The sequence below is a fragment of the Canis lupus genome, chromosome 1, assembly GCF_048164855.1.
Source record: "Canis lupus baileyi chromosome 1, mCanLup2.hap1, whole genome shotgun sequence".
NCBI lineage: Eukaryota > Metazoa > Chordata > Mammalia > Carnivora > Canidae > Canis > Canis lupus.
Window position 1 is genome coordinate 62,987,886 of NC_132838.1, and position 7,385 is coordinate 62,995,270.

Here is a 7,385-nt window from a genome sequence, read left to right on the forward strand (position 1 = left end):
AAATGAAGCTAAAACCTATGGTCTCTACATGGAAAGACTGCATAGGATAATGATTCAATCCTTACTTGACAAAATTTATAAATTTTAACTCAATTCTGATCTATTAAAATTTTGAAAAGGAGATGTTCAAAGAAGCAGAAAGAATATCCTCTCCAAAAGGATTCCCAAGAAATCTTGAACCAAAGCATTACATCAATCTTTTATGTCCCATCACCCCTTTGATAAAAACTGCATGCTGACTCTTGACATTGAGTCAAAACAATGAATATTTTGTACATGCTTTTTTTTTTTTTTTACCTGAGCACATCTTCCTTTCCCACACCCAACAGTTTCCCTTTAGAGAAGGGATGAATGTATGTATCTTTCCTATGAGTTGCAAGCCATTTCCTTAAAGTGTTTGCCATTGTTCCAAATTGGGATTTGATCTTGAGGGTTCTGAAATACGTTTGGATAGCAATTCTTGATTTTGTCCCAGGGGCAGACGCAAGTCAACTAGGCTGTCAAGGTGGATGTATGCCATCAGAATTTACTAATTTATAAGAGAAATAAAATTATAAACTGGAGTCTCAAGTCCATTGCCTAATATAATCTCTTCCTGCAGACAAGCAACACATGAAAATGGTATAATAAGAATGCCTGTTGATTGATTTTTCAAAGAGAACATGTCTTCTACATTCACATATAATGAAAGCAGAGTTGAATCCCAGCAGAGTTGAATTCCTAGTTGAATCCCAGTTTTCAAACACTCTGTGACATTACTCTGTATTTATTTGGTATGTAAATGCTACAATGGAAGACTATGGTCAGCCATACCTCTTATAACATTTTCTGCATCTTTTCCTCAGATTGAATGTCTATTGTTTTTCCCCCTTATTTTTATATTTACTTATTTGAATTATATTTGATGAAAAAATATTGTTAGAGTTAGAGTTTGGGTTCTATTTTCATTTATTATATCAAGTGATGTGGTATTTTAATCTAAATACTGATGCGTGTAGTCAGGTATAGAAGGTTTTCCTCAATTATGATTTTGTTTATTCCATTTGTTTTGATGTCTATCTTAGTAATATCTGTAATAATTAGGTTGCATTTTCATTCTCTTCATATCTAACATTTCACCTTCACCATTCACAATGTCTCCCTGCATTCTGGACATTCTCTTCAAACAATATTATTCTATTTATTATTATCTTCTTGGTTGATATAATACCTTCTATTTAGTTATTAATTTCCTTAAGTCTTTTGATCACATTCAGCTTTGTTTGAACCTCAGTCTTTTCGTGGTGGTTTTCATGAGGCTACCTTTTTTATTTCAATCTGTTCTCTTAAGGTTTCTTGCTCCTGTCTTAGAGAAGCCACTGCTACCTATTGATATGCCAGAAATATTTTTGTGTTTTTTTATTCTGTTTGTTTTGATAAATCATTTTTCAAGGATATACTCTTGTTCTCTGTCATCAGAATAATGACTCTACTCTTTTGTAGATATGCCGACAGATTTCATGCTTCGTTTGATTTTTACCTTCTGGTTTTCCTCTTTAAATAGAAAGAAATAATCATGCAGACTTGGCATTTGTTACAAACACTAAGAGTAGTGGTTTGGGTTTGTTTTTTTAAACTAGTCTTGCTAACCAGATAGTAGCTGGTAGAACTTACCCCTCAGATGGAAGAGCTCTGTGAACCAGCTGCCTTAGCTGGAGGATAGGTTTAATGGGATCAGCTTCCAGTTGTGAAACAAGTGTGAAATGAGTTGGAATATTCTTTTGTCCTCACTTCTTAGTTCTCTGACACTTTTGGGTATTACATGCAGGAAAACTATCATATTCATCATATACTGCTTACGTGGTTTTAGAGTATTTGTTCAAGATAATGGCACCTAGTATGCAGAAATCACACTTCTCGGGATGCAGTAGGCTTGCTATTCCCAACCCTTCTCTAATGTCAAGGAAGGAGAAGGAAAGTGCAGGAAAAGGGGACAGAATTATAACAATCTAAAATGTAATATTCCTGTCTGTGATAGCCAAGGAAATATGTCTTGCTGGGTTTCTGATTGGCACAGACCTAACATCCCATAGCCAGGAGACAGATGGTGGGGTAGATCAAAGATATTCTTGCTATATTTTAGGCTTTAAAGGACACACTGTATTAGATGGCAGAAGGGCATATTACCCATCAGCATACCCATTCATAATAAAAGTAGTTAGAAAACCAGGAATTTAAGGGACCATCTTTACTATAAAATGAAATGATTTACAAAAATCCTGGAAATGACATAGTAAATAGATGAACATTAGAAGCATTCCTTTAAAAATTAGGAATAAGACAATAATGCTTTTACCTTATATCTGGCTTTTAGTTGAACTTCTTAGCACAATACTATAAGAAAAATTATATCAGAGTGGAATAAGTTAAAATAGCATTATTTTTATATGTTATCATTATTTATTTAGAAAAAAATAACTATAGGTTGTTAAAAATAATAAGATAGTGTAGTGCGCAAGCTTCAAATCAGATGTTTCCCTAAATTGGCTATATTTTTATAAAATGGCAGCAAATCACCAAAGAATACAATTAAGAAGAAGATATTATTTTCAGTAGTTTCAGGGAGCCCCAGTTATCTAAGAATAAATCTATATAACATATGTACAAAAGACTTCGAGGGAGGGGCTCCTGGGTGGCTCAGTCAAGCATCTGCCTTTGGCTCAGGTTATGCATGATCTCAGGGTCCCTGGGATTGAGTCCCGCATCTGGCTCCCTGCTCAGGGGTGAGCCTCCTTCCTCCTCTCCCTTTGGCCCTTCCCCCTGCTCATGCGCATTCTCTCTCTCTCTCACTCTTGCTTTCTCTCAAAAAATAAATAAAATCTTTAAAAAAAAACAAACCCAAAACTGTTAGAGGGAAAGCTATGAAATATCATTACACAATATTGAAGGCCATATATATAAATATATATAAATAGATACATCATTTACATAAATAGGAAAATAATATCATAAAGGTGTCAATTCTTCCAAACTGATCTACAAAATAGATGCAATTCCATTTAAAAAAGAGAATTTTTAATGGATGTTAATAGAATTTTAGTATATATATATATAAATAAGGGCCATGAATAGTTAGGATATTTCCAACGAAGAATAAAAAGTTGAAGAGTCTTACTCTTCCAGATACTGGATTGTCACAAAGCTATAATAATTAAGATGGTTTAGGTAGAGGGATTAAGATAGTTTAGGTAGAGGGATTATAAAATTGATTAGTGGAATCAAATAGGATGCAGAGATTAACACATATATGGAACTTCAAAAATTACACAGGTGGAGTATATTTTGGGTCCCTTCTTCTTATGACATGTAAAAATATAGTCCTGAAAGTTAAACCCTCAAATGTTAAAACTTTAAAAGTCTTGGTAGAAAATGTAGATAATTGTCTTCTGAACCTGGGGTAGGCTATTTTCCTAAATAAGGCAAAACACATTGAACATAAAATAAAATATTAATAAATTTTACAATATTAAAAGTAAGAACTATCAAAATCTACATCAAAAGCTACATTTAAAAAAGTAAGCTACGAATTTGTAGAAGATATTCATGACAACTGTAGTCTAAAACAATTAGGATCAAGAATATGCAATAAGAAAAGCACAAACAACCTACATGATATTGGGCAGAGGATGAACAAATATGTCACAGAGGAAGAAACTATAGACCAATAAACACATGAAGAGATGTCCATCCTCATTAGAGATTAGGAAAACACAAATCGAGACAAAATTGTCCTTTTATATGCATTGGATAGGCCAACTTTAAAAAAACCCTGTCAATACTAAGTGTTGGGGAAGATGTGAATCTACTTGTGGGAGCCTAAACTGGTGAATCCATTTTGGGAAAACATTTTGGTGTTCTCTTCAAAATTGAAGGTCAATGTATGGCCCAAGAATTTCAGGTCAAGCTATGTATGGTTGGCTCACTTTGATCAAGATCAATGTTAAAAATGTATTAATTCTCTCTGTTTTCTTAAGAAGAAAGAATTTCCATAAAGCAGGTGCCAGGAGATTGAACTCCACGTGGAGATTTTGCCAAGACCCCCAAAGCAGCTTTTCTTTCTTTGCTCCTTTTGTTTCACTAATAAAAAAAAATCTTTATAATGGATTCTTGAGAGACCTTATTGTCATTAGTTAATACATAGAGGAAATAGCCCTGAAAGAGTGGTCAATTTATCACAGTATTTCCTTCTATTTATTTATTTATTTATTTATTTATTTATTTATTTATTTATTTTTATTTATTTATGATAGTCACAGAGAGAGAGAGAGAGAGAGAGGCAGAGACACAGGCAGAGGGAGAAGCAGGCTCCATGCACCGAGAGCCCGATGTGGGATTCGATCCCGGGTCTCCAGGATCGCGCCCTGGGCCAAAGGCAGGCGCTAAACCACTGCGCCACCCAGGGATCCCACAGTATTTCCTTCTTAAAGCCTGTGGGTGCATTTGTATTATTAAAGCCATAGCAAAATCATAAATTGCTCACAAGTGTAGGAAAATTGGAAAAAATATGTATTAGTTGAATTATTTTTAGCACAACACAGTCTCCTCTCTATTCTTTCACTTTCTCATCTATTAAAACTGTCAATAAGCTGAGCAAATAATCTATTATTTGAAAGCAAACATGCTTAGATATAAATCTAATACATCTTAAACAATTAAAAATGGTAACATTAAATGTGTCAGTTTACAGAGTTATAACATCATCAAGTGGCTTTTCCTTAAGTTTTTACTATAGACACGTGTATAGCAACATTCTCTTGCTTCACACTGAATTAATACACAACCAAAAAATTATCTCTAAATTGCTGGGTCTTTATGATTTATATAAGATATGAAAAGAATCAGAATTACAGAACATATGCTTCAAGTTAAAATTAGTATGTCATCAGAAGCTTATATCTTATATAAAGAGTAGAAGAAATAAATGAGTATGGATGAATAATTTCAGCACTATGATCTATAAGGGGCTAAGGTGAATATGTATGTATAATACATGGGCCTTGCTTTCAATGACCTTACATTCTTGGACGATGAAAAAGAAATGGTTTATTTGTATTTTAGAGTAATATTTAAACATTCTATGAACTTTAACATGTTTTATTAAATGGGACGTATAGGAGTATTTTGATGTTACAAAATAACTTGGTCTAAGAACCTCTACCATAGGATGGTTTGCATAATGGATTAGTCATTTAGATTTAGCAAAAAAAAAAAAAAAAAAGAGTTTATGAAAAGGTCATAGATGGGGCTAGCTGTAGGGAGTTGGTTCAAAGGCCCAGTTGGTGTCGAAAGGGTCTGGCCATATATGCTTTGCTTTCTCTGGGTTGGTTTCTTTGCAGGCTTTTTCATAGTGGCCTCTGGCATCTTTAGTCATGTCAGTATAATACCAAGTCCAAGTTAGTCCCTGACCCAAGTTTAGGGGATTCCAGACCAGCATCTGCCTGCCTACCTCACCAGATCTGTGCTAGTGCTCAGGCCTGCAGGGAACCATAGGATGACCTGTTGGGAAAGGGTGCAGGCCTAGGCTATGAGTCCTACCTGGGATGCTGGTCAGACTGCAGGCATCATTGGATCTATAACTTTTATTGTTTAGACATAACGGCATCTCAACCTCCCTTTGAATTCTTAGTCTGAGTCCTATAAATGTTAGGGGCAGGCCAGGTATAGGAAATGTTAGAAATTTCGTCTAACCTGAGGGTGGGAGAAAGTCATGTGAAGTCAGGAGAGGAACAAGATAAGATTTAGATTCTTTAAGATGGCTTGACTGTGCTATATTCAGCATAAAATCGGCTGCACATATTCAATGTATATACCTGATAAATTTTGACACACCCACGAAACCATTATCACAATCAAAACAATGAAGAAAATGAGGAAACAAATGCTTTTTTGTCTAGAATATATAGAGGACTCTATAATTCAGTAGCACTAAGACAAACAACCCAGTTAAAAATGGACAAAAGATTTGAACAGTCACTTCACCAAAGAAGATATACAAATAGCAGAGAAGCCCATGAAAAGAGTCTAAACACCATTTGTCACTAGGAAGATGCAGATTCGTATTTTAAGAGGTCATTCAGGCTCCAGTGTAGGGAAAGAATTGGAAATCAGGCATGGCTGAAGGAAGAACTGTTGAGACGCTGTTGCCATAGTGATGTAGGAATGATGGTAGGGTTTAAAGCCTAAAGCCAAGAAAGAATTCTTGAGACGATTTTAGTGCAAAAAGGTGGTTTTATTAAGGCATGGGGACAGGACTCCTGGGCAGGAAGAGCTGCAACAAGGTCCTGAGGAGGGGCCCATTAGATACTTTCAAATTGGGAGGGGGTTATGCGTAACGTAAGTTTTTAAAGAATTTTGGAAGCAGGGTTTCCGGGATCTTGAGGGAGCTAGCTACTGTTAGGAAAAGGTCATTTATTACTGTTTAGTAAAAATAGTCATGAAACCCTTCAGATATGTATCGGTGGGTCATATGCTTGGGGGATGACTGCCAATATGTGAGATAAAGGAAGTTTCCAAAGGAATTTTTAATTGTTAAATAATTTACAGAATCTGGGGTTCAGGCCTTAACCTCTTGCCCTTAGCAAAATATTAACATGGAGGAAAGCTGGGTTTCTGGAGGAAGGTCACTCTGCCTATTTTAAGGACGTGTCAAGGGGCTGTAAAGAATAAGGAAATTTAATAGTTTTTCTCCTGCCTTTGCTTCCCACATGAACAGGACTAGTAAAAGACGGTGCCTGCTTGACTGAAGATGGTGGTTGTAGAGACAAAAGGTGGATGACAACTGCACAAATATTCAGGAAGCAAAGTAGATAGGCCTTGACACTGACTTTGGTTTTAGGGAATAAAGTGTTAGAAATGATTCCAGGTTTTCTGGCTTGTGCAGTGGGGTGGCTGATGGGGCCATTCACAAACATGGTGAAAACTAGAGAAAGACCAGGTATGGGGAAAGATTACATTTCTGCTAACTGAGCACTTTTGAGGGATCTTTGAGGCATCAGAGTCTTGGAGCTGGCAGTGGAACAAGACATGTTCTGAGCTTTGTCTCTTGTATTTGACGGTGGGCTGAGGTTTAAATGCAGGGAGACAGAAGGGAGCAGGAATTGCCAAATCAGATCCCCCTGTTTCATCCCTTTGAAAACCAGGGAATCTATTTTTCATGGGGAGTCTGAATTAAGGAAAACAGGAAGAACCTCTGGGGGAAGGGGAGTTGCAGAGACCTCTCTGCTAAACACTCTACTTAGAACTCTTGAGGTGTGTTGCTATTTGGCGGGGGGGGGGGGGGGGGGGGGGGGGGGGGGGGGAGGACCCTGAATCAGAACAAGTACAGCCAAAACTCTTCTGATTCCCAT

The 7,385-nt window shown here is 36.3% G+C and overlaps 1 long non-coding RNA gene across 2 annotated transcripts in view; it reads right to left on the reverse strand.

Annotated features, from left to right (window-relative positions):
• Positions 1-7,234, reverse strand: part of LOC140636839 (uncharacterized) — a 46,104-nt gene extending 38,870 nt beyond the window's left edge. For both annotated transcript variants that reach the window (XR_012034074.1, XR_012034073.1), the window contains exons 1-2: positions 6,069-7,234; positions 2,336-2,373 (exon numbers count right to left, since the gene is read on the reverse strand). This is a non-coding gene — a long non-coding RNA (uncharacterized lncRNA). The remainder of the gene's footprint in view (positions 1-2,335; positions 2,374-6,068) is intronic.
• Between the last annotated feature and the right edge of the window lie 151 nt (positions 7,235-7,385).